This window comes from Aethalodelphis obliquidens, unplaced genomic scaffold (assembly GCF_003676395.1).
Source record: "Aethalodelphis obliquidens isolate GAN/ISIS:26980383/991018 unplaced genomic scaffold, ASM367639v1 scaffold40, whole genome shotgun sequence".
Classification (NCBI taxonomy): Eukaryota; Metazoa; Chordata; class Mammalia; order Artiodactyla; family Delphinidae; genus Aethalodelphis; species Aethalodelphis obliquidens.
The window spans coordinates 9,575,203-9,601,780 of NW_020837984.1; the positions used below are offsets into that span (position 1 = coordinate 9,575,203).

General features: G+C 46.5%; 1 long non-coding RNA gene across 1 annotated transcript in view; it reads right to left on the bottom strand.

The window, feature by feature from the left end:
- The window catches only part of LOC113633571 (uncharacterized), a 119,515-nt gene that overhangs the window by 69,735 nt on the left and 23,202 nt on the right, over positions 1-26,578 (bottom strand). Inside the window, exons 3-5 of the long non-coding RNA XR_003438251.1 lie at positions 21,414-21,475; positions 13,341-13,418; positions 3,200-3,261 (exon numbers count right to left, since the gene is read on the bottom strand). This is a non-coding gene — a long non-coding RNA (uncharacterized LOC113633571). The remainder of the gene's footprint in view (positions 1-3,199; positions 3,262-13,340; positions 13,419-21,413; positions 21,476-26,578) is intronic.

Here is a 26,578-nt window from a genome sequence, read left to right on the forward strand (position 1 = left end):
CCCCTTCCTTAAGGATCTGCCCTCCTTCTAGGCAATGGCCACTGTGTCCCCTTTCACATGCTCATACGCTCGTCCCTGCAGCAGCCAGTATTGCTGTTCCCACTGCCTTTGCCTGCACATCAGCTAACGGTTGCTACATGCCAGGCACTGAACTAAACTCTGTACACATATTATTAAAAATTGTCCCTATCACCCCCTTTAAAAGACGAGGAAACTGAGCTGTAAAGAGGTCAAGTAATTTACCGAAGGTCGTGTGGCCAGGAAAGCAAGGAGCTGTTTGAACCGATTAAACAAGCTGTTGTACCATCATTTGTAGGAGGGGTCTGACCATTAGGCTCAAACGTCACCTTTGCCTTTCTTCCAGAGGAATAGAACGCTATCAGGCAATGGTGACTCCTGGGGTGAGCGTAGAACCAACCTTGAGCCTCATTAAGCAATGGAAATGCTCATAAGGTTGTGAGCCCCCTGGGGGCAAGGACACCCTCGTTCATCTTTGTGTGAATGGCACAAAGCAGGTGTTTGGTAAAGTTTGTTGATGAATGAAGCATTGGCAAGATGACTGTGGGGGAAGAAAAGCATTTATCAGTGTACTGCTAGCTTCCAACACTTCGTGTTGAATCTGGAACAATAACAATGTTAACTTAAAAGGTAAGTGGTGCTTCACAGTTTACACGATGTAGCAACATAATATTTATCCCGTGAGATGATTTTTATCCCCATTAGAAAGAAGACAAAAGTGAGGCTCGGGAGGTTAAATGACTTGCAAGGCTACAGTGTGAATTGCTGCAGAGAACACCAGCATGGAAGTCAGACAGACGGATTATAGCCTCGATTGCCCTAGTTACCATGTGGCTATGTGGCACTGAACTATGTATTCATGCCCTAGAATCCCCACATTACTCATAGGTAAAATGGAGATGTTTATAGCATCATTTACATAGTATTTTCTTGAAGATTAAATGCGATCATGCATAAAAGCACCAGGCACATAGTAAGTGTTCAGTAAAACTAGCTCTTGCTAGTGGAGATAGAACTGGTGAACTCTGGTCATCTGACTTCAGTTGAATGTTCTTTGCCCCAGATTTGAAGTCTGTGGCCAGTATGTTTATATTGAACAAATACATGGCAGAATATTATAGAGAATTTATGAAAATATTTACCAAAAGAGTTGGCATTTGCATTGATGAAAACCAAAGTAGTAGGACCCTCAGGTCTGACCAGTGCTGGGTGTCTTTGACAAACTTGGGTCCTTATTTTGAAACTAAAAAAGATGGTCCCCTCTGCTCATAACTATAGTGGCCAGCACAGTGACCCTGGCTCATCGTTACCAACTAATTTCAGTAGTTACATGAGGCATCACTTGAGAATGGAATATCATTCATTCATTCAACAGTCATTTATTGGGCACCTATTGTGTGCCAGCTACTGTGCTGGGAGTCAGGATGCGATGGTGAACATAAGAGGCCAAGTCTGCAACTGCATGAAGTTCACAGTCTAGTACGAACACTGGAGAGGTTGCTCTTAGCCCTGGAGAATCTTGGGACCCAAAGAGCCACACCCCTGGTGGAACACAGGACCTCTCAAGCAGGCGGTGACCAGGGTATGTTATGATCCATTTTCTCTTAGTGGTAAAGCTGTGAGCAAGTCTCAAAGCCTTTCTTCTTGGAGGAAGCACAGGTAAGAACTGGTTATAGAAATAAAGCAGAGAGGAGAGGGTCTTCTTTGAGTGGGGTCCCAGGACCCATGAAAACCTCTCCTGATGGCATATATCCTGTGGCTGGAGAGAAAATCCCATGCCTTATTCTGATCTAATCTGACTGTCCTTTTAAATGTTATCGCAAAGGATGTGTATTCTTGACTGGATGGGACAGGGAAGGAAGCCCCTTTGATCTTCCATGATGAGACTTACTTCCCTTCAATGTAGATTCACAGAGAGCTGGTAGCTTCGTAGAGAGATTTAAGTTATCCAGAATTAACAACTGGAAACATAAGCAACATTTATTGTCTTAGCCTCTTAGCTACTGATATAGAGACAACCAGAGTTAAAACATTGGTTTACAGGTTCTCTTCCTAAGCAATGTGTTTATTTCCAAAGAAAATGTGTTCTCATTTCCAGACCATATTTTCTGAGTGTCCCAAGCCCAGCACTGGAGCTGGCAGAAAGGACCTAGCTACAATTTGTGTTGTGCCTTTTCATTTGTATGAAAGGCAGGGACTTCCCTGGTGGCGCGTGGTTAAGACTCCATGCTCCCAATGCAGGGGGTCCAGGTTGGATCCCAGGTCAGGGAACTAGATCCCACATGCATGCCTCAACTAAGAGTTCGCATGCCACAACTAAGGAGTGGGTGAGCCGCAACTAAGGAGCCAGACTGCCACAACTAAGACCCAGCACAGCCAAATAAATAAATATTAAAAAAAAAAGAAAGAAAAAAGAAAGGCAAATGTCTTATATAGGACCTGCCTCATAGAATCAGCTTGGGAATCAAATGAGATCATGTATGTAAAACACTTAACTCAGTGCCTGGAATGTTATAAGACATAACTATTTGTAGTGGATCTCTGATGTTGGTCTGCCTGACACCCATCTCTCCTTTGGGGAACAGTCCCCCTCCCATTTCATATGGCCTTGGTAGGCGTGGAACCCAGACTGGGCTGATCGTGGTACCCCTTCTCCCACCTGTGGCAGGAGAGAGTTAGGCCAACATGCAAAAAATGTGCAGAAATGAAAGTTGGGTGGACAGAGAGAGGGTCCTGGCATACTTGGGACCAGTTTTGGTCCCTAAATCCGGGTTCCTATGCAATAGCTCCTTATTCAATTCCATGAGCTTCCCTGAGTCAAGACACAAAGGTGAGCAAAAAGTTCCCCTTTTGCTTAAGTTGGGTTTCTATAACAAACTGTTAGGATCATGAGGTTGTGAGGGCATGAAGCTGTAAGCCCGAACGACAGGAGGATGGGGTGAGGCACCGCCCTTTCAGGTGCCCACAACTGAGAACTGAGAATGTTCTTGGTACATTCCCTGGGTCTTAGTCACTGATGTTTCAGCAGGCTGCAGAAAGTCTCCTTTCATCTGCCTCTCACCTGTCCTGGATGAGTCACATCACTTGACTCACCACCGAAAGTCACCCTTCCCTTCCGAGTCTCAGAGACAACAAGTAAGGCGAGAACTTGAACTGTGTCTTAGTGATGGGGACCCCTCACCTGTTTAGATGAGGAAGGATATCCAGTGGTCTCTGTAGGTCAGTCACAGCCCAGGCCAGGGGCTGGAAGAAAAGCAAAGTGGGCATAATGAGCAGTGACATTTAAACTGGAAAACAGATATTAATAGTAGGGCACTTTCTGTGTTTTAGTCACCTTTGGATCCCCGGTGGGAGTGCAGTATCAGGTACTTTATTAAGTTCCCTATTAAGGTCTCAGTAAGCGGAAGGAATTTGAGCACACAAGGAACATGTCTTTAGTTCACTCCGGTTATAAGGCCACATTGCACAAGGCCCTTAAGGGGTGAGTTGAAAAGGCTTGAGACCTGCCTCCTGCCTTTAAGGAGCTCCATCGGAGTGAGGGAGGTGAGGAAATTGATGCACTGGGGAAGTCAGTGTATCGTGGAAGATAAGGTTCCAAGTCCACGGGGTGGCGCTCTCTACTGAGAGGTTGGAAAGGCCGGGAGAGTGGGGTTTCTGCTGGCATCAGAGGGTGAGTGGGATTCCAAAACGTGGAGAATGAAGCAGAAGATCGGGCAGATGTGGGTCAAGGGAAGCAGGCGCTGTAGACCTGCAAGGTCAGGGAGATACAGCTGAACAGATAAAATAAGAAGTGTCCTGGAGGGCGTAGGGGTCTGTAGCATTAGGAGGTGTGGAAGGGTCAAGGAGCAGTTTCTGCTCGCCTATTCAATTTTGTTGACAAGGTAGCATTTGACCTTGACCAACTGGAGGGATGCAGGGGGGAGGGGTGCCCTTAGTGGCAATGGAGAGGTGTGGGCAAAGTGTGGTTCCTGACATGCAGCACCTGCAGCATCCAGGAACTTGTTAGTAAGGCAAATCCTCCACCCCACCCCACATCTGCTGATTCAAAAACCCCAGGGGTGCGCCCCTGCTGGGTGTGTTTTAACAAGCCCTCCAGGTGACTCTGATGTCTGGCCTAGTGCGGTCAGCATGCAGAGAATGTCTGAGGGGGCCAGGCAGGCAAGGTAGGCTGGCGTCTGATTGCAGGATCCTAAATACCAGATTCTAGAATTAGGGCATTTTCCCTGTACCATTGAGAAGCTACTAAAAGTTTGTGACCATGAGTCATTTATTCACTCATTCATCCAGCCAATATTTACTGTGCACCTTCCATGTGCCAGGCCCCATACTGGGCACTGGGACCCAACAGAAAACACGCCCATGTTACTTCAGGCCAGTGTTTTAAGTGCGAGCTTATCTGTAGACGAGATTGCTATTGCCTGTCTTTTTTTAAAATCTGATTTACTAATGGAACAAACACCTATTACGCTCTCCAGAAACAACTCTGCTGCTTGTCTCTGCCAACAGAAGTTGTTTGGTTAAACATTTACTAAAGTTTCAAACACTAGTGATGGGAACTGATGGAGAGAAAACAGCTTTCAGATATAAAATAAATAAGTCCTGGGGATGTCATGCACGGTGCGGTGACCATAGTTAGTAATGCTGTGTTGTATATTTGAAAGTTGCTAAGAGAATAGATCTTAAAAGTTCTCATCACAAGAAAAAAATTGTAACTATGTGAGGTGAAGGAAGTTACCTAGACTTATTGTAGTGATCATTTCACAATATATACACATATCGAATCACTATGTTGCACACTTAAAACTAATACACTATTACATATCAATTATATCTCATTTAATTTTTTGTTTTAAATAAAGGGGTGGGGTCAGTGGGAGGAAGCATTTTCCTTCAGTCTGTGCTTCCTGCCAGAGAGCTGCATTTTACTGAGTTCTCAGATGGACCTGCAGCCTTGGACTTTTGGACTGTGAGGGCCAATTAGCTCCAGGTGTTTCAGGAAGCTGTGTGCCCAGAGGGTGGGGCGGCGAGGGGAGGGGAAGAGAACGAAGGCGGCAGCTGTTGGGGACTCGGTCCTGTTCTCCCACATCAATTCTGCTGGTTGCTCTCGAGGAAACTGGAGCTTGATTTCAAAGGCAAACAGGTGTTTTCATCTGAGTTCAATGAAACAGCTAATGTGCTCTTCTGGAAGGTCAGATATCCTCCGGACAACTTTCAGTCCTCTTTACTGTTTGGACAAGGGCCAAAGTGGGGGTGAGGATGGGAGGTTGGAGCGCCTCTGGGGTCCCGGTCTCAGGCCACAAGGCTCCTATCGCTTCCCACCCGGCTGACTGAGCCTGGTGGGCATGGCCCTCCGCTCGGAAGAAACCAGCTAAGGCGAGCGGTGGTCGCACCAGGTGGCAGGGGACAGGATTTGGAGGTGTCCCAGGGCTATTCCAGTTTGAGCTTAGGCTCTCTGGCCTCTAAGAAAACAGAGACGGCTTTCTGATCTTCCCTAAACCCTCCGTCTCCTGAGTCAGCACCCTTGTCAGGACCTCGGAAAGATTCCAATTCCTCTCCTACCCCAATAAAGCAATAATCGTTCACTCCTTCCACTGAGCCGTCCTCAGTTCGCTCCAGATCAGAGGAAAGGACCAGGAGAGAGAAGCTGAGAAATTTGTGTCCAGCGTTGCCAATGCCACCAGCCCTACGTCCAGTTTCCTTGTCCCATGTGTGATAATACAACAGCAGCTTGATGCAAGGCCCCCTCCTCATTTGCTTCCTGGGGATTGTTTATTGGAGACCAGCATTTCAGAGAGCGAGCGCCAACTTTAACATATCCGTAGGCAGTGCACTGTCAACCCCACGGTAGATCTTTTTTTTAAGTAATTACATTACAGAGGGGTGGGTGGCAGGGAGGAGAGTGGGTATTATAGCTGTGGGAATTTTTTTTAAAGACCCAGTTTAAAAAAATCTCAGACTTAATTTAGTAAATTTCAATTACAAGGAGAGTTACTAAGCTGAAAATCATTTGCATCGTATCCTTAATTACCACTTCATTTGTACCTGAGATCATCAATAGAGATTCTTGGGAATGCGTAGTCAGAATAAGTGGTGGATTCTAATGAGGTCTTTGTTCTTCCTGAGTCTCTCTTAGGAAGCTCTTTCCTCCCTCTGTGCAAGAGGCACAGCGTTTTCCAAACTGGGTGGAGACGCCTTAAATTAGAAGTGGAGTGTGTGAAGAAATCGAGAAGTTTTCAAGCTGGCTTCACCAGGGGGAGAGAGGATGCCACACCCCACCTCCGGCTCTCTCACAGCTCCTCCTCAGGGTTTTATTCCTCTCCCCTTGAATGCATTAGTTCTGCTGGGCTGCTGTGGACGCATTTGCTCCTGTGCTGGCCACAAACGTCCATCTTTATTAGCCGGCAACAGAGCAAATAGCCTTTCTGGGCCTTCCTCTTGCAAATAATGGATGTGCTGCCATCGATCTTCCTGCTTCCGTGTTTCCTGCTTCCTCTAAAGAAAGCACATCCAGCAGTCCCTGGCCACTGGGTCTTTATTGGAAAAGCTGTTTTCCAAGATCAGTTAGCTCTAAAAAAGTGATGAGCCCTCAGAGACTGCGAGAATGTGTGTGTGTGTGTGTGTGTGTGCGCGCGTCTGTGTTAAGATACACTTTGTAAGAGACGTCTCTCTTTTTGGATGGCGGGGTAGGGGGGCAGTAAGGAAAGGGCCAAGCGAATAAAAATCTCTTAACTAAATCCTGCTAATGCCCACTGTTCGTTCCTTCATATGCTACCCCCGACCCTGCAGCCTTTATAAAGCACTTGTTCATCTATTACCTTGTAGGTAATTTAAAAATTGCCCTCATTCTACAAATGAGGAAACTGAGGTTCAGAGAGGTTAAGCAACTTGCCCAAAGTCACTCAGCTGGGGGTGACAGACTGAGGATTTAAGTCCAGCTCTCTTAATCCTGTGCTCCTTCCAATACCCCAAACCACCTCTCACGGGCTGCCGGCAGCCTGGACATTGACCCCATTTGGGGAGGTCGGCGTTTGTATCCTGCTACAGTGTGTTACCCATTTAAACTTTATTTCTGAATCTGTATATTTAAGCAACAATTTTGTTTCAGAGGACTCCAGAGAGTGGCCTTACTTAACCTTCCTCTGGAGGGTGTGTGTATTTGGTGGAGAGTGGTGAAGGGGGTGGGGGAGGAGGGGAAGGGAGGAGCCAGCAGGGAATTTTCTCAGTTTTCCACTGGATGAGGCCAAGACCCAGGGAGGCAGACAAATCCACGATTCTCCTGGCAATCTGAACGTTTGCCAAATCCCTGCTCTTTGCTCTCATTATTCCTCTGGGCTGGTTCCAAGTGTGGAGTGTAGTCTGCGGAAGTGTTTGTGTTGGGGTTAGAGGCAGCAGGACTGATGCTGTGAGGAAGGAGGGGTGTTAACACCAAGAGTCCAGCCAAGCCTTGGGGTCACAGGGATTGGTCCAAAGTAGGAAGTGTCCTGTGAGCTGGAGGGGTGTTTGACTTCTGCAGAACCTCCTGGATACGGTAGCTTCCTCTGCACTAGCTGGCTACCCCCTCATGGTGCAGATGGAATACTCTGGTGAAATGAACAAAAGATATGAAGCTAAATAACTGGGTTCAAATCGCACCTCTGCTTATTAGCTGACAGATCCTGGGTAAGTCACTTAACCTCCCCAAGGATCAGTTTTCTTACATATAGAATGAGAATACTAACATCCACTCTCTGGGCTGTGCTGAGGTTTAAATGAACGATGTACAGCAAAGAGCAAATGGTGGCTTTGATTAGTAGATGGTTTGAAGCAGCCAGGAAGGGGGAGGATAATAAAAGGAGACTGCTTGTCCCACAAAGACATTAGCAAGGGGTAGGAGTGGGTTCAGTGATGAGACAGCTTGCAAGGACTTGTGTAAATAGCCCATATGCTGGCTCTGGGGGAACACTGAGAACCTAGTTTGAAAAGCATAAAAGTCATAAAATAGCACGAGTATTTTTTTCCTTAGTGTGAGCAAAAATATTCAAGCAGACAAACCCAAGCCAATCTTCTGGGAATAAGACTCTAAATATTACTTGAGAGTCACCTCATCTTCCTTCCAAGAGAAAGACACCCCCATTCCTTCACCCCACACCCCCATCTATGACGCATTAGAATTGTAACTTTTCAGCTTCTCCCACCAAAATCATAGAGCCTCGTCGTGGGCTTGAGGACAACCCTGTGCTCTGTACTGTGTTTCCTCAGTTCAGCCCCTTTGGTGGTTACAGTCAGTTTCCAAAACACCCTATCAAAGGAGCGGGACGCGCGTCAAGCCCCACAGTAGACACTAGGTGGCGCTGGACCCCATGTTATTCAGGCAGCTAACACCGCATCCCTTTCTGGAAAATTATTTCTGCAGTGAGGTCCTCTCCTTCCCAGAGACGTGGGACGCTATTTCAGTTTATGCCACAAGCATAAAGGGCCACCAGAAGATCGCCCCTGGCTTTTCTGCTAACTGGGACAACTGTCCGGGGTGGCTGCAAAAGGCAGCTCCCAGCCCTGAGGCTGGAGACCCAGCAGTCATTTGCTGAGCTATATATATAACTTGTTAGGAACAAGAAGGTCTTTTCAATTTCAGCTCTGCCCAGAGGGGCAGGAAGGAAAACAACTTGCTCCCTTAGGAGGAGGTGGGGGGAAAAAAAGAGGCAGATCCATGATGCTCCTTTGTGAGATGCCCAGAATCTGCCCTTCCCTCTGGGAAGGGAGCTGAGGGACTTCTGACCCTGACCCCAGTCCATTACATTCCAGGCCCCACCCCCTCTAAGGGTGAGACCATCCATCTTCAGTGGCCCCAGGAGCTGAGTTATGGGTTTATTTTCTGTCCAGGGCTCTGAGCTGAGGTTGACATTTAGTACCCGCTTAATTTCATTGCACTGACCCTCACATGTATCAAGAGCATACTGGCATCCTGATTGCTGTGATCACAACGCTCTTATGAACAATAGCAATAAGTGGCAGTTATAAAGTATTTCCAGTTTTCTAAGCATTATAAGCACTCTTTATACCCACAGAGGCAGGTGAGTTTCATTTTCTGTTTGCAGATAAAGTGACTGACACCCCGGGGTCTCACTGGAACTGCTGGCACTGATGCTGTCTCTTTGAAACAGTGATGATTATTGTTGCTTATTATCATTTTCACTGTTATGTTCCCTTCCATGTGCAAGAGGCCAAACAGAACACTTGCTTAAAGACAGCTTTTGGCTACTGGGTTTCTGTTTGGGTGGTACTACCTGGGCAAAGGAGGGCTGAATGTGGAGAACCAACAAAGTGGGGTGAACACTGAGCAGACCCTTGACTTCTTGGACGAGCGAGAGTTTCCTTCGGTGGAGGTGGGGCTCTGCAGAGTCGGAGGGCAAATGTGTTGGGAGGGCGGGTATGTTGGCAGTGCTGTTAAGAAGACAACTGGGGAGTCCCCATCAACCAGCCAAACAGCACATTCATGGGTACCTACCATACAGAAAAGAAACGGTGTGCCTCTGTGAGGTCACAAAGACCTTTCAGTCTTTGCCTCCAAAGAGCTTGTGGTGCACTGTCATTGGGGCATATATAGCATGTACAGATAAAAAGAAAATTACTGACTCACAGAAGTTCTAGAGAATATCCTAGCTTGGTTGTGCAGGGCTTCCCTTTGGAGCTATGAGAAGGGAAGGGGTTGGCAGGGCTGGAAGGAGATGGGAGTAAGGGACCAGCTGGGATTCCTGGTGGCCTGGGCTGGACCTTATCATCTGCATAACATGGGGCTTGCCCCCAGTTCATGTCCAGGCTATAAATATCCTGCTGGGGTCAGAGTGCCTGGGTGATGTTTTGTACCTTCCAGATGCCTGTGTTGTGGCCTCAGGAAGTCAGAGGGAAGTCACCTGGGGCAGGTGAACTTTCTACCTTCCAACCCTCCTCCCTACAAGGTTCTGTTCCCCAGGTCCTCGAAGGTGTGGGTGCAGTTCCAGGCCCATCACCCCAACTTCCAGTCAGTCCTGGCAACTCTGCTCCTAACTTTCCCCTTCTTCCCTGCTCCCCCCACCGCCTCCACCCCCAACACCACTGACACAGTTCAGGCCTCATCACACCTGGTCTGAAGGGCTTTCCTTTTAAAAATAAACAAAATGATTTCTATAGGAAATAAATGCACATGGAAAGGAATGCACATGCATAAATCTGACAAAAACATTTACAGTAAAAGTAAGCCTCCCTTGCACTCCTGGTCCCCAGCCTCCCAGGTCCTCCCTCAGAAGCAGCCACTGATCCCCTACCTCCAGTCCACCCGCTTCTCTCCCTACCGGCCCAAGCCTTGTCCAACCACCCTTTTCTGCTTTCCAGAATCTTGTTTTTTAAAGCATAAATTGATCCTGTTTTTCTTTGTCCTTGGATATGTGAAAATGCAAACTCCTTGGCCCAAGCTACAAGCCCTTTCCTATCAGGCCCCACAGACTTCTCCCACCTTCTCACCCCCAGCCCCACTCACAAGCTTTGTTCCAGCCAGGCCCAAGCACTTGCAGTGGCCTAAATCCATGTTCTCATCTGGCACAGTGTGTATTTAAAAATAATTTTTAATTTACTTTTTTGAGTAGGTAATACTAATACACACACATATAATATCTTACTTCCCTAAGCACCACTATTCACTAATTTCTTGTAGTTCCTTCCAGATAATTTTTATGCATATTCCTCTCCCTTTTTTTACTCAAATGATAAATGTAATTGACACTTTCTACATCTGTGTTTTAAAAATTTAGTAATAATATCCTAGAAACCTTTCTATAGCAATTCATAAAGAGCTTTCTCATTGTTTTTCATAGCTCTGTGGTAATCAATTGCTTGGATATACTCTAACCTGGCAAACTTTTTTGGACCAGATAGTCAAGGATAGTCAGGACAAGAGAGTCAATATTTGAGGGTTTGTGGGCCATCCAGTCTCTGTGAAAACCACTCCCCTCTCTGCTCTAGTGTAAAGGAAGCCCTGGATGGTGCGTAGACAAAGGGCCCCGGCTGTATTCCATATACCTGTACTTATAGATGCTGATGTTAGAATTTTATATGATGTTCATGTGTTATGAAATAGAATTCTTCTTTTGATTTTTTTCAACCATTAAAAAATGTAAAACGATTCACAACTGCAGGCCCTGCAAAAGCACGCAGAGGGCCAGTTTAATGAGAGTTCGCTGACCCCTAACTTAGTTAACCAGTTCTCAATTAATGAGCATTTAAATCACTTCTAATCTTTTGCTGCAATTTATAATCATGTACATATGTCATTTTATATGCATCCAAATACTTCTCCCTGTAGGGTCAGCTCTAAGAAGCAGGGCTGCTGGGTCAGAAGGTGTATGCGTTTATTTTGATGAGGATTGCTAAATTACCCTTTTAAGGGCTGTACTAGTGGACATGCTCACCAGCAATGGATGGGAATGTCATGTCTTCACAGCCAAACTTGGGTTTTTGCCAAGCTAATAGGTTTTAAAAAATAAGAGGCATCTCAGCACACAGCCATTTGTATTTTTTTTTTCTGAGTGTTGTCTTTTCACATCCTTTGCCCATATTTTTATAAATCTTTTCTTTAGAGGTTTGTTTATATTTTCATGGTTTAAGGAGATTAGCCCTCTGCTGAGTTGTGTATATTCTTTGCAGATTTTCACTTGTGTGTTACTTTGCTTATACAGGTTTGCTCGTTTGTTTGGTGTGCACAAGCTCTAATTTTTTTTTAACTTTTATCAGCTGAGTTTATCAGCTTGTTATGTGACAGCCTGTGGTTTTTGAGTCATAATTAGGAATAATTTTCCCACTCTAAGATTATAAAAGAATTCTCCCATGGTTCCTCTTGGTACCTGTGTGGTTCTCTTGTCAACATTCAAATGCTGAATCCATTTGGAATTTATTCTGGTATATGGTGTGAAGTATGGCTTCAACTTAATTTTTTATTAGATGGCTACCCAGGAATCTCAACACCATTTATTGAAGAGTCACTGGATTTGGAATGCCACATTTATCATATACTAAATGTATTTATAGTCTTCATAAAATATATATATTCATTGGTCTGCCTATTCATGTGCCTTGAAGGTTTTTTGTTTTGTTTTACAGATTTCCTTTTTTCTTTCTTTGGGCCACTCTGCGTGGCTTGTGGGATCTTAGTTCCCCAACTAGGGATCGATCCTGGGCCCTAGGCAGTGAGAGTACAGAGCCCTAACCACTGGACCCCCAGGGAATTCCCTATGACGTTTTTAATGATCAAAGTGCTATAGTTTGTTTTTATGTTTGTTGATCTCGTCCAGGATTTCTCAACCTCAGCACTATTGACATCTTGGGCCAGATATCCTTCTTTGTTGTAGAGGGCTGTCCTGCACATTGTAAGATATTGAGCAGCATCCCTGGCCTCTGCCCACTAGATACCAGTAGCAGGCGTGCACACACACACACACACAGAGTGATAAGCAAAAAAAAAAAAAAAGAAGAAAGAAAAAAGTTTCCAGATGTTTCTAAGTGTCCCCTGGGGGACAAAATCACCTCAGTTGAGAACCACTGGTTTAGCCATGCCTTGTTGCTTTTCTTTTCTTTTCCATAGCTTCCCATTTCTTCTTGTTTATTTCACCACAATGATCCCTCTACTTGGAATGTCCTTCACGTACTCACTTTCCTCTCAGCATTCAGCTCAGGCCCTCAGGAAGCCTTCCTGAACCACCCTGCTCCGTCCTGTCCCTACCCAACCCGGTGTGACCCCCATGAGAATTTCCATGAAATTTGCTTGTCTCTCGCCCCTGACCGGGCTGTCAGCTCCTAGAAGAGAGGGGTTTTGTTCCTGCCTTTATCTCCTCTGGCACATAGCCTCTTGCACTGAGCTTGGCACAGGGTAGGTGTTCTATCACTATTGTTGGATGAATGGGTAAGTGGATACTTCTTTTACCCACCTCTCACCAACAGCCACAAGTTCAGTCAAAGCAGATGGGTGAAGGATGGGATCTGTTACCCAGAATGCATCCCTGGTGCTGAGAACCGGGGTGGGGAGAGCTTGTGTGTGTCCAGGCACACTTGTCGATGAGATGTGTGCGATCTCCTGTTTAATACCCTGCAGTCCCCAGCTACTAAGATGCACTCAGCTGCTTAGGAACAGGAAAAGGAGAGCTGGGGACAGCTAGCCTTGGTGGTTTCCTGGAAAAGCTGGATAAATAGTGTTGACAACATGAGCCCTGGAGTCTGACAGCTTATGTCAGATTCCTACTCTATTCACTTACCAGGTACTTAACCTCTTTAAGCCTCAGTTTCTTCATTAGTGACATGGGGGTAATAATAGTACTCACCTCAGAGGCGAGCAATGCCCCCTTTGGCTGGCTGTTTATAGTCTGATGAGTTCTCCCAGTTCTCTTGCCCTGAGCACCCTGGTGAGAGGAGAGAGAGACGAAATGATTACTCCGAGGTACAGGCCAGACCATGTGGGAGAGAATGATGGTGTTTGGGGGCCCCTGTCTGACTTTTCTCTAAGGCAAGGAGACCCTAGCACTGATGTGGGCCTCAGGAGCCAGGAAAGAATCAGACACTAGGTAGGAAGTCTCCCCCTCCAAAAGTTGACACCACAAGCATTTACCCAAGATCTTTTTTTTTTTAACTTTTTATTTTATATTGGAGTATAGTTGATTAACAATGGTGTGATAGTTTCAGGCGTACAGCGAAGCCCAAGATCTTAAATGAAGTGAAATGATTCAGTTCTATGCATAGAAGATAATAAGTGAACCTATCAAGTTAAATAGATTAAACGCCAGACACTGTGCTCACTGGTTTACATACAGTTACATAACAAACCCCTACACACCTTCTTCTCTCAGAGCAGGTCTTCATCTGGTGACAGGATGGGGTGGAATTGCTATTCACAGCCCTCCTCCCCCAACATCGAGGCATGGACATATATACACTACCAAACGTAAGGTAGATAGCTAGTGGGAAGCAGCCGCATAGCACAGGGAGATCACCTCGGTGCTTTGTGACTGCCTGGAGGGGTGGGATAGGGAGGGTGGGAGGGAGGGAGACGCAAGAGGGAAGAGATATGGGAACATATGTATATATATAACTGATTCATTTTGTTGTAAAGCAGGAACTAACACACGATTGTAAAGCAATTATACTCCAATAAACATGTTAAAAAAATTTCCTTATTTATTCTAGCCCTGTTTATCTCCAACCTAAAAGCTCTCTCCTGGCTGCCACACCCGGCTCTGTGTAGGCTAAGCTGGAGCTAGAAGCACACTGAATGAATCAGATGTGAGTACAGGCTCTAGTCTTGATTTTAGAGGCTTTTAACTCCCAGCCGCTCATGACTGTGCAGCATGGCCCTGCCTGTACCCTCACACCTGCTGCCTACAGTACTGTAAAGAGCATGCCTGCTGCTGGCGAAAACAGGAGCTCCAAGAGAGAAAACAGACATTACCCAAAGAACACATGCTTCTCTTTTGCATTTCTTCTGATGCCTGCTCAGAATCCATGAGTGCTGAGAAGATATTGCTGATGGGTTTACCCTGGACTTAGTTGCATTTCTATGGATGTGGCCCATAGAGGCAGTGGGGTACATAGGTCTCCTTTCAGAGGTTCTTCTAAGAAGGGAAGTGGTGTGCCCCATTTATTTTGTTTCCACCACAATCTTTATCCAGGCCATCTGTCACCTTTTCCCCCAGAATCTACAGTCCTTTCAAGGATGTCTCTGACCCTAACCTCTACCTGCCTGTGACACTGTGATTTATAATACGAAATATATAGTTGGTCTTTGACCTTCCATCTTTACTTAGTGAAAATTTACCTGGTGAGTGCATCAAATAGCATGTAAACGTCACTTCCTCAAGAAGGCCTGCCCCCAGTTGGTCATTACCAGCTCTCATGGCTCCAAGTACCACCACTTATCACAGTTGCAATTTTATATTGTTTGTGTAATAATTAATTAATGTTTTCTCTCCCAGTCCATGAGGGCAAGTGGTTTCTTTTTTTCTTACCACTTATCCTCAGAGCTTAGCATAATGCCTGACACATAATAGATACCAGGCATTTATTAAGTGAATAGTGAATAACGGGTAGTATAATCTAGTAGATAATGCTAATATTTATGTGCCAGGAAAGTTCTGAGCATGTTAGAAATACTACGATCTTCCTAACAATCTATGGTTTGGGTAGTATTACCCCTACTTTACACATAGGAAAATTCACCCATGATCCCATAACTGGAAGAGGCAGGATTTGAACCCATGGAGCTGGCTCCAGAGTCTGAACATTTAACCACTATGTTGTTCTAGCCTGTGTTGTTCTCCCATGTTTTAGTAAATCCACAAATTTCATTTGGTTCTAGGTTGTTATTATATCATGCCTTGTACCTCTTACTTGCAATGAATTGTACTCCACTTGACGTGACATTAGATAATTTCCTTGACAAAGTGTTTTATCTGCCAAATAGCACTGTAGTAATATGCATCCTGTGTTTTAGCAAAAATAAATTGTACATATGAATAAAAATTTGGTAGCAAACCTGTGAATGGACATCACAGTACATGGGTTGAGAACCACTGGTCTACTGGCTGATAAAAAATCTTTAGTATACTTATTCATCCCATTCTCTTTTATGGATTATAGATAAAATCTTACTCACCATTCCCCTGAGAAAAATATGTTTTCCTGGACTTGGTGGCATGCTTCATCTTTCTGCTCAGGAAACCTTTGATCCGGAGGAGAAGCAAGGTCTCCTATCCCTAATGTCCCAAATACCCCCTCTCTGACATTCGCAGTGGTCCACCTCAAAGGGCAAAGCCAAGCTTGTATTCAGAGGTTTTGATTTCTTTACAGCTGTGTTCCTGGTTCCTTGGTACTTTGCAAAAATCACCCTCACCCCCTTGCAGGAAAGTACCAGGGACATTAATCCAGGGCTTTCTTGGGTGACCGGCACGTTTTCACTTTTCTAAGATGGAATTGGAAGTGGCCTACCATCCCTGGTAAAATATTTTTTAAAAGACGTATTTTTAGCAAGGTGTATAAGTGTGTATGTGTATATATGTGTATGCATATATATAGTATCTATATTTTATACATGTAAATTAACAGACTAGAGATGGGGATAATCTCTGTCAAGAGTGCTTACCTCCAGAGGCAGAGGTAAGAGTGAAAGAGATGATGAAGGGGAACTTCTTCAGATTTTGGGAGGTGGTTTGCTTCTGAACATTTGGATCTTTACAGTAAGACTATATTTACATATCAGATAATTAACTCCTTCCTCTCAAAAGAAGAGAGACAAAGAAAGAATTATTATTAATGCTGAGGAAGGGAGGGAAGTGAGGAGGAGCAATAAATGAAAGGACTCTCATTTTTGACTCTGTATACTTCCGTATTATTTGAACTTATGCATCAGGGACACACGTATTTCTTGTGCAGCTATTTTTTTTATCATGCAAAGGCTCACTGATTCACTAAGCAGCTAATATTTTTTACTCTTCACTTGATGCTGAACACTGTGTTCTGTACTTGATCTGCCGTAATCCGTGCAATATTCCATGAGTGACATACTGTCATCCCATTTTATAAAAGAGGAATTTGGAGCCCAAAGACTGGTTAGGTCATCTGCCCAATGGCCCATCTAGGTAGCAAAGAGCAGGCTGAGAACCAACCAGCTCTGCCTGATTCGATGTGGGTCATGGTGGTGGGTACCAGCAGGAATGAGGCTTCCCTGCCTTTATGTAAGTGGAACCTAGTCAAGATGGAAAACATGAGAGAAAGGCTAAAGAAATGAACAGACTGAGGAAAATAAACAGAGACATTTAGCAGAAAGAAATGCTCAGAGAAATAACCCTAGTAAACTTGAATGACAACAGAAAGACAGTCAGAGACGGTTTGGTGCCCCCAAACACCCGTAAACATTTTCATTTGACTCTGCACACCCTAGAAGCCTCATGTCACACTGCAGCTCTGTCCAGACGATTCTAAAAATAGCCCGATAGAATCCTGTGGTTGGAAGAGACTGTGAGAGGTAAATGAGTCCGTCCCCTGCCTGCAGAAGGGAGTAAGTGTTCTCCTTACAGGAAAACCGAGGCAAGAGTAACTTAAATTACTAGATCAAAGTCACTTCTCCACCCCACCCGCTAAGTCAGCCAAAGAGCTGGAGCTGGGGTCAAGGGCACCGATAGCCTCATGATTCAGCATGTGGAAAATATATTCATACCACAGCTCTTTACAAAGGAAACTTACTGCCCACCCTCTTTTCCAGCTGTAAAACATCTGGCTGGCGGGGGTCGGGGGGTAGGTGTCAGCTGGGAAAATGAAAAGGAGTCACTGTAATGCCCCTTCTCCCAAGGCAGCATCAGGAGGAGGAATGCGGATGGTGTTAGGGGCTTGGGGCTCAGAAGGAGGTGGGCGTCAGTTGTTCTTGCATTGTTGGTGTCATTCTTTATTCCTGTAATCTACCTCGTCAGGATGCGGTTCCATTGGCACACCAGATCAGGCTAAGTGTGCATAAATGATTAAAGGCCTTGCAAGAGATTAAGGGAATTACATTTGTATATTCCATATAGCCAAAGGCTGAAGGACAACTGCAGGCAAGCCTCTGAATAGCTTTACACGTGAAAAATAAGAATAACTGAAGATGGTTCCAGGGCTTAGCGCTTTAAATCATGAGGATGTGATGCAGAGACAAGTTCTCTGAGGGCAAGTGGCTCCTCAGTCATGGGCACTGAGGACGGTTGATGGTTGTGTAGGATTTGAATGAAGATACAAGTCTGACAACATCGATCTAGGAAGCAATCCATAGGGCCGTCTTTGGGCCACTGTGGTTAACTGGGTCAGGACTAGGGTGAAGCTCTCACCTCCAGTGCAAAATTTAAGGGGACACCAAAAAACTCAGTCATCAAGAAAAATAATATTTTAATGCCACATATTTTTTTTTTTTTTGCTGTACGTGGGCCTCTCACTGCCGTGGCCTCTCCCATTGCGGAGCACAGGCTCTGGACACGCAGGCTCAGCGGCCATGGCTCACGGGCCCAGCCGCTCCGCGGCATGTGGGATCCTCCCAGACCGGGGCACGAACCCGCGTCCCCTGCATCGGCAGGCGGACTCTCAACCACGGCGCCACCAGGGAAGCCCTAATGCCATATTTTTAAAAAATAAAAATTAATGCAAAAAAATCCAAGATGAACAAAGACTATTACGGGGCCGTAATATATTGGAGCCTGAGGCAAAAGGAAAAATGTAAGTCCCTGGCTTTAGTGGAAGCAAACTCATCAGTCATATTTTCCACATCTACTTCTCTGCTTCTCTCATTTTTAATTGAGAGAATTGTCATGTTTGACAGTTTCTCTTGACTAAGTGACAATCTTAAATAATTTTAAATTAATTAAGCAGAACTAAAATCAGAATAAATTCTGTTGGGGTATAAATCAAATATTCAAACTTAAAATAATGTGAGTTTTAATGTACCTACTTTCCAATCTTTCAATACTTTTTCAACTACTTTAATGTTCTGGAAAAAAGTAATAATTAACAAGAACATATGGGGGCACAGAGCTTTCCTTCTGCTTTGGACTCCAACACGGCCCCCATGGCTTGGGTGGTAAATAAGCCACATCCGCTGGTCTCCATTTGGAAACAGGGTGTGTCTGTGTCAAACCTGGGTCTACAAAAAACCCTTGGGCTCTCTGGGGATGCCCTTTAGGATTGGGGATTCAGGAAGTCATCTCGTCCCGTTTCACACCTTTCTATAGGCCACGAGATTATTGGGAACTGGGGAGACATTATCCCACCCTCACTGCTTGATGTGTGGGAGTCTCTGACCTTTGGGGAGGAGTCACCTTGAGTTCAAGGGCACATAGCACATCCTTGATACAGAACATAGGACTAGTACTTCTGTACACCAAACAACTTTAAGAAACACCATTTGGAGGTTCTTCGCTAGAAGAAACTTTCTGAGATAATGAGGTTTTTCTTATTCTTTTGCCTTAAAACATATAATATGCTCACATGGTTCAAAATTCAAAAAGAAGTAAAAAGGTAAACATTGAGAAGCCTTTCTCCCACCCTTGTTCCACACTCTCCTCCTCACGTACAAAGAGGCAATAACTTTTAGTCATTTACTGGCAATTGCGGCTTCTTTAAAATTAGTACTCGAATAGGTTTTATGAGTTAGACTGGGACCCACCCAGCTCCTTCTGGATGAGACGATCTAGCTGGTGACGAGTGCTGAGCAGAGTCACATGTGTCACATTTTGTGTATGTGGTTGACACTGGCAACATGGAGCCAGCATCTTTTCAGGTGCCACCGGAGCCCACAGGCATCCAGGCCTCTCTTCCAGGCTGGCACAGCATCTAGTGTCAGTGCTACTGGATACCCCAGAGCCAAGCCAATGGGGGACAGGTCTGAGGCCGTCAGCATGGTTGGCATCTTGGTCTAATAATAATCATCCCCAAAGAAAAGGGTATCAGTGTTTCCTAGAAACACATGACGGAGTTTGTAATCTGTCCCCATTGAACCGCAAGCAAGCTTCTGCATACTCGGGATTACACGCATCCTCGCAATTGGAATGACATTCCAAACCACAAACACAGCTCTTTGTTTTTGTGGTCACCATGTACCCTCAAGATATCAGTTGCTCCTAAGGTGACTGATTTCCTCTGCTCTCGTGGTTATGGTTGAGGAGGTCACTGGGAGAGTAGGAGGGAGGAACCCTCTTAGAGCCAGGGTCCCACAAGACCCAGAGTTGGAGGGTAAGTGGAAGCCAGGCTGGAAGAGATCTCAATACCAACTGGGGAGAAATGCTGACTGAACCACCAAGCCACGTTAGCTTTATAATGTGCGGAAGGCGTCTTCTCCTCACGCCTCTTTTGGCCACGTCCCTACTCACCACTCTTCTCTATAAAGTTGTTGCCCACTGAGACACCCTCTAGGGCCTGCTGGCAAACTTTCAATTCCTTCTGGCTTTCAGCTGAGAGGCCCCTCCCAGACTTCTCCACTCATTCGCACCCTTCACAAGGCCTTGGAAACTTTGTTGAAAACTTGGGTGGTGTGTGAACACCCAGGTGCCACGGTAAGTCCTGAGTAGAGTGAACCCCTCTGCTCTCTCTGAGCCCTCAGTCTAATTCAAATTTAGGAGGACACAGAGACTACAGGGTAAAGAAAAAGCAAGCAGAGTTTGTGGTTCCACCCTCAGGCAGCATTACCTAGCCTAGAGCAGACATGTTTTTTGGTTCAATTCAACTAGTGTTAATTAATGCGTTCAAAAAGTGGCGATCGGGCTTCCCTGGTGGCGCAGTGGTTGAGAGTCCGCCTGCCGATGCAGGGGACGCGGGTTCGTGCCCTGGTCCGGGAAGATCCCACATGCCGCGGAGCAGCTGGGCCCGTGAACCATGGCCTCTGAGCCTGTGCGTCCGGAGCCTGTGCTCCACAGCGGGAGAGGCCACAGCAGTGAGAGGCCCGCGTACCAGAAAAAAAAAAAAAAAAAAAAAAAGTGGTGATTGCTGCGGAGGCAAATTTAAGAGTGAGAACCCTCTGTTGAGGAGGAGGGACAACAAGTGGTAGCCAGTGTTCAAAGAACAGGAAATGTCTCTGGAAAGACAGGCTGTGAAATCATGACAAGGATCAAATGCCTAAATGCTGAAGGAAATCCACGTGAAGGAAAGAGAAGCTGCAGGGTGGGTTCTGAAGGGAGATTACCGGATGAAGCAAGATCTCAAGCACTGTCCCTATTTTCCTCAGACCCAGGCAAACCTCTCCCTTCTTTCGTTTGTGCAGTGCCTATTTGCACCTGCTTCACTATGGGCACTCAAGAATTGACACAAATAATGTATTTCTCTGCGTATTTTTCTGTCTCCCTGGATATCTCTTCCTCCATTTTTGAGAAGAAACATAAAGAAACAACTTTTTCTCTGGAAGACTGATTTCATCACCAACAGTCCATTTCCAGAGATATACCATACCTCAGGACATATCTCGTGTGCTATGTCCCAGGAACACTTTAACACATTTTCATAAATAATTGTCAAGGGTTATCGGCTATTCTTCTGTCAGTGAGTGGGGTAAAGCGTAGAACATTCTCTCATAAAGTTAGACAAAAACAGTATCTGGGTGTTGCTTTGGCTTTCCTGACTGTTGGACTATGACACTTGCTATACTTTTTCTAAAACTCTATGATTTTGAGGTCACATTGATGGAATGCTCCTTTGTACTCTTGCTGCTGTCTGGAAATATTTGTTTTCATCTTATGGATTAAAGAGAGCTCAGAGTTCTATAGTTTAATAAGTTCAACCCAGATAGTGATGAACAGCTCATGCTTCACCCGTACCATTCTGATATAATACAGGACATCCAAATATGCCTTTTGAAATTCTGATTAGCTCAGGGCAGGAGAGTTTGAATCACTTACCTTACATTCCACTTGCTGTTAGAGGAGATTTCTCCCAGGTTCACCTCATATACACACACCACCTGGGGGGAAAAGAATCAAGAAATATTTTCCCTCACAGCAAAGTTGAATAAACGTTAACTTCCTTCCTTTGCACGTGAACAGTTAGATATCCCTCATCTTACCAAATGTCAGCTTCTCCCTCCTACGGGATGATTCCCCTCATCTTCCCAAGGTCTTCACTCCGCAAGGAGTGAAGTCCTTCTTTTTCTGCTGCTTTGATACCTCTCTCTCTCCTGAATCATTCCCATTCACAAAGAAAATACACATGAAAAATTCCCATCCTCTCATATCCCCTGGCTACAGCCCCACCTCCCTGTTTCCCATCGTACCCAAATTTCTAGAATACTCTGCCCACTGCCGAAGCCTCTGCCTTCATGGCACCACTGAAATGACCCGTCTCGGGGTCCCCAATGACTGCCCAAGTGCAATGGTTGTGTTTTTGCCCTAATCTTTTCTTTTTTTTTTTTTGTGGTACGCGGGCCTCTCACTGTTGTGGCCTCTCCCGTTGCGGAGCACAGGCTCCGGACGTGCAGGCTCAGTGGCCATGGCTCACGGGCCCAGCCGCTCCGTGGCATGTGGGATCTTCCCAGACCGGGGCACAAACCCATGTCCCCTGCATCGGCAGGCGGACTCTCAACCACTGCGCCACCAGGGAAGCCCTGTCCTAATCTTTTTTGATCTGACCATTCCCTCCTCCTGGACCCTAGCTTGGCTTCCGGGTCAACCTATCTGCTGGTTTCCTTCCTTCCTCTCTCCCTGCCTCCATCTGCTTAGCCTGTTCCATCCAACTTCATATGTTGGGACAAATGGAGGGTTTTGTCTCAGCCTCTGTCCGCCTCTACCTATGCCCTCCCTGGGTCATCTCATCAGTGCCCAGGGACTGAAATTCCCTCTTTATGCTGTTGACGCCCAAATTTCTACCAACTGAGACCTCTCCAGTCCAAGACTGGCTCCCAGAACTACCTGCCATTGTGGCTTCTCCTTGGTCAGTGTCTCAAGGATGTCTCACAGCCAACCAATCCAAAACCAGGGCTGATCTGCATTTCTGAGCATTTGAAAATTAAAGGAATTTATTCTTGTCTTCATCCTGGGTGATAATGCCTGCTGCTAAAATCTGTGTGTGTGTGTGAGAGAGAGAGAGAGAGAGAGAGAGAGAGAAGTGTGGTTTGGGTGTGTGACCTAGAATTCTATCCTCACTCGCCATGTGTACAGTATCCTGATAGGCAGCTGTGTGTCATTTTCCCTGGGATTATTTCTATTGGACTATTTACCCTTTTCCTACTAATTCCATGATATTTTGAATCATGACCTCCATGCCCCAATACCAACAAAAGTCCACTTCCCACATATTTCCTGGAATGTTGGAAAATGTTCTATAAACTATGATGATTGCCTTGCTGGGGCCACGGGGCCAGGTCATACCCTTTCAGTGGGACTTGAGAGAGGGTTTCCCTGAAGGAAAGAGATGTTCTCACTGCCATTCAATCACAGAAGAATTAGTTCTGCGCCTTAGATGTAAGTTAGGGAAACCATAATCTCTCTGGGTTCAAGGCCTGAGGACACTGAAAAGGCTAGTAGTGGGCAGGTTCCTGAGTTACACGAACATAAAACAACATTTGAAAGCTTTTTTGTGTGTCATCTTACTCACTTGTCCATCTCCCACCGTGGCTGTCCCCTAAGGTCCTAACTCATCAACCATGAAGTTTCCAACAAGGGGGATTCTCTGGTGCAAGACCACATAAGAGGGGCCGTGAAGCTCTGGCCCATAGCTCTCCATCCTGGTATGCTGGAATGACAGTGGGAGCTTTAAAAAGTGCTAAGGGCGGAGACCTTCCCCAGAAACTCTGATTTACATGGCCTGGGTGTGGCCTGGTTTTCAGTTTCCCAGGTGATTCAGATGCACAGCAAAGTTTGAGAGCTCAACTCTGGGACACACTGGCACCAGCTTCACAAGGTTTTTCTTCACCACAGATGATTTCTAGCAGTAGGATTTCAGCTCCAGAGAGCCTTGGGCTTGCATCTATCACATGGTACCTTCCTGTAATGTTCAGTGTAGATTTCTCTTTCCCAGTAGACGGTGAGTACTTTGAAGATTGGGGCTGTGTCATTGCATCTGCTTCTCTATGTCCAGTATACCATGGCGCTCAATAAATGTTAGCTCAATGCATAGGTGCACGTCCCAAGTAAGGTGAAGCGGATGGCTGCCCCCCGATACCATGCCCTGGCACTCAAGTTCACCTTCAGAGACCCCACACCACCTGCTGCACATTGGGTGTGTACTTTGCATCACAGTACATTCCAGACTCGGTCCCCAGGTTCCCAAGCAGGGCAATCCGTGTAGAATTGCTCTGCTGCTGCCTCCTCCACAGGGCAGGAAACTCACCACAGTAGGTTAGCTCCCTATTTGCTATGGCTGGGGACTGTCCGCCAAGAACGTTTCATCAGCCACTCTAAGCCTGCTCTCCCACTGGCCCAGGAATGTGGTTCCCTGAACGCTGGAAGGTCTGCAACCAAATGGGTGGTTCTGAGAAAGCTCCTAGATGCCGTGGAAGCAAGTGTTTCATGAGGCATGGTTTCTCTTTGGGATGTGTCACTGGTTTGACATTGTCACCTGTCATTCTCTGAGTCTCAGGATGACATCATCTAGCTCAGGTCTCTGGGTGTGGTAGGAGGTGGTGCTGGCATTGTTTGTGTTTGGTTTTAGGCAGCTCCATTCCTTGGGACTGAATCCTTCAGAATGGGGTGTCTTAACCCAGGGCTGATAGATGGGTCTTGGGGAGCAGGGCCCATGACTCCCTGAAATTGTATATGGGGTATTGCATCTGTAGGCTTTAAGCACATTTCTCTAAAGAGAGAGCCCTCTAATTTTCTTCAGATATTTTAAATTGTCCATGAAACTGCAAAAGTTTTGGCCCATCGACTTCCCACTGTCTTCCCCACAGTTTTAACTTTCCGCTGTTCCTAGAAGGCCTTGAGCGGGTAAGTTCTAACATCATTCCGGCACAAGGTACAGAATGAGGTTATCTGGGTTAGACCAGCCTCTGTGGACATAGAAAGAGACTATGGGTTACTTGGTTTTCTGAGAACATGAAAGGTAGAGGAGCATATTAGTGGCCACCTGTCACCCTCTATCTTGAACATTGATGAGTGTGTGAGAGAGAGAGAGACGGTGTGAGAGTGTGTGTGTGTGAGTGTGTATGAGTGTGAGAGAAAGTGTGAAAGAGGGAGAGTGTGTGTGAGTGTATGTGTGTATGATATGTGTGAGTGTGTGTATGAGAGTGTGTGGGTGTGTGAGGGAGTGTGTGACTGTATGTGTGTATGAGAGTGTGTGTATGAGAGTGTATGAAAGTGTGCGAGTGTGTGAGATTGTATGGGTGTGTGAGGGAGTATGTGTGAGTACGTGAGAGTGCATACGTGTGAGTGCGTGTGAGGGAGTGTGGGTGTGTGAGGCAGAGTGTGAGTGTGTGTGAGAGAATATGTGAGAGTGTGTGTGTGAGACGATGTGAGTGTGAGAGCGAGCGAGCGCTGCAGTCCTCCTCCCACTGAGCGTGCGTGTCACACGACAGGCGGCCGTATCTCATGTGCCTGCCTTTCCGTGTTCACAGCCCTAGTTTTCCCCGGCTCTGTGACACTCACCCAGAATGACTGGAATCTCCTCCAAGACGAACCTGCTGCCACCAACACCCCCATCCCTGCCCACCCTGAACTCCTCACACAGCGCCCCCGCCCCATCACCCGGTTCTCCAGGTCCGGCTGGGTTTATTTTCAGCAGGACGCACGCCCGCTGCCCTCCTCCTCCCCCTCCCCCTCCCCGGGCAGGGGCCGCGGATGAAGCGAAGCCTTGTTCCCACCGCAGAGCGGTGGCCCCAGCGCTTGGCCCCACCTCCTCCGCGGTGGAAACAGTGGCCGGCGGAGGACTGAGGCCGGGAAGGCAGCGCCCGACTCAGAGAAGCTGGGGGAGGGCAGCCAGTGCTGGAAACGCCAGGCCTGCTCCCTCTCTGCTCTGGGCCCACCAATGTCCTGGGGAGAGCGCGACGCTGGAGGCCTCCCTCCCTGCCTGGGGCGGGCAGGGGGTCGGGGGACATCAGCCTCTAACGTGGCCTCTTGGCTCACAGCCTTGTATTCCCTACCCGAGGGCTGGCAGCCCTCCCTCCTCACGTCCCTGGTGCTGGGGTACTAAAAAGGCAGCATGGTGCCAGGGGGCACTTTTCTTGGCAGATGCCGGGCCCTGAATTCGGAGAAGTAGGTCTCACGTGAGGAACATGGAAATCCTGGGCTTTGTTATGAAACTGACTGTGGGGCCCGAAGCCTTGTATTCTCCCCCTGCCCATAATTTTCTGTGTTTAAATCCCACGCATGTATGATCACCTACTTAGGTACATAGGGGACCGTAGCTGGCGCCTGCCCTCAAGGAGACTGCAGTGTACTGTGGAACACATATCTGCACACAAGAATAACGACTATCATTTCAAAACGGTAGCTGGCGTTTAGCAAGTGGGGACCACACCAGCTATATGTGCTTCGCACGTTACACCTCACAGTACACCTGAAGTAGGTACTGCTGTTACGAGAGTTTACAGAGGAAAGTAAAGCTCAGAGAAGTTAAGTGACTTGCTCTAGGTCACACAGTACGTAAGTGGCTAAGCCGAGTATCAAGTCCAAGTCCAAGCCCAAGTCCAAGCCCAAGTCCATCTCCAAAGCCTGTGACTGAACCACTGCTATGAGCTCCCCCATAAGGATGCCAGGCAACCTGAGCAGCTCCAAGAGTGGCACAGACAGTATGTGATATGGGCATTCAGAAGAATGAAGAAAACAGGTGATAAGAGGAAGGGGACAGAGCAGAGTGGGAGGGGGAATTATAATTCTGGAAAAGAACGCCTTGGACTCTGCCCTGAAAATCTATTAGTTCCACTGAAAGCTTGATATTGAAAGGGTGCCTGTGGTGATCTCAAAAGCTGTGCCCAATCTCTCCACTCTGACAGGCCATCCCAGCCACCAGTGTGGGAGCCCCTTGTCTGCTCCCAGGCCCCACCCATTGCAGATGACTCCCAGGGGCTCTGAGTATTCTGATGGTCCTCCAGTGCTCCACCCCATCCTCCCAGATCCCTCTGTGCGGGCTTTGC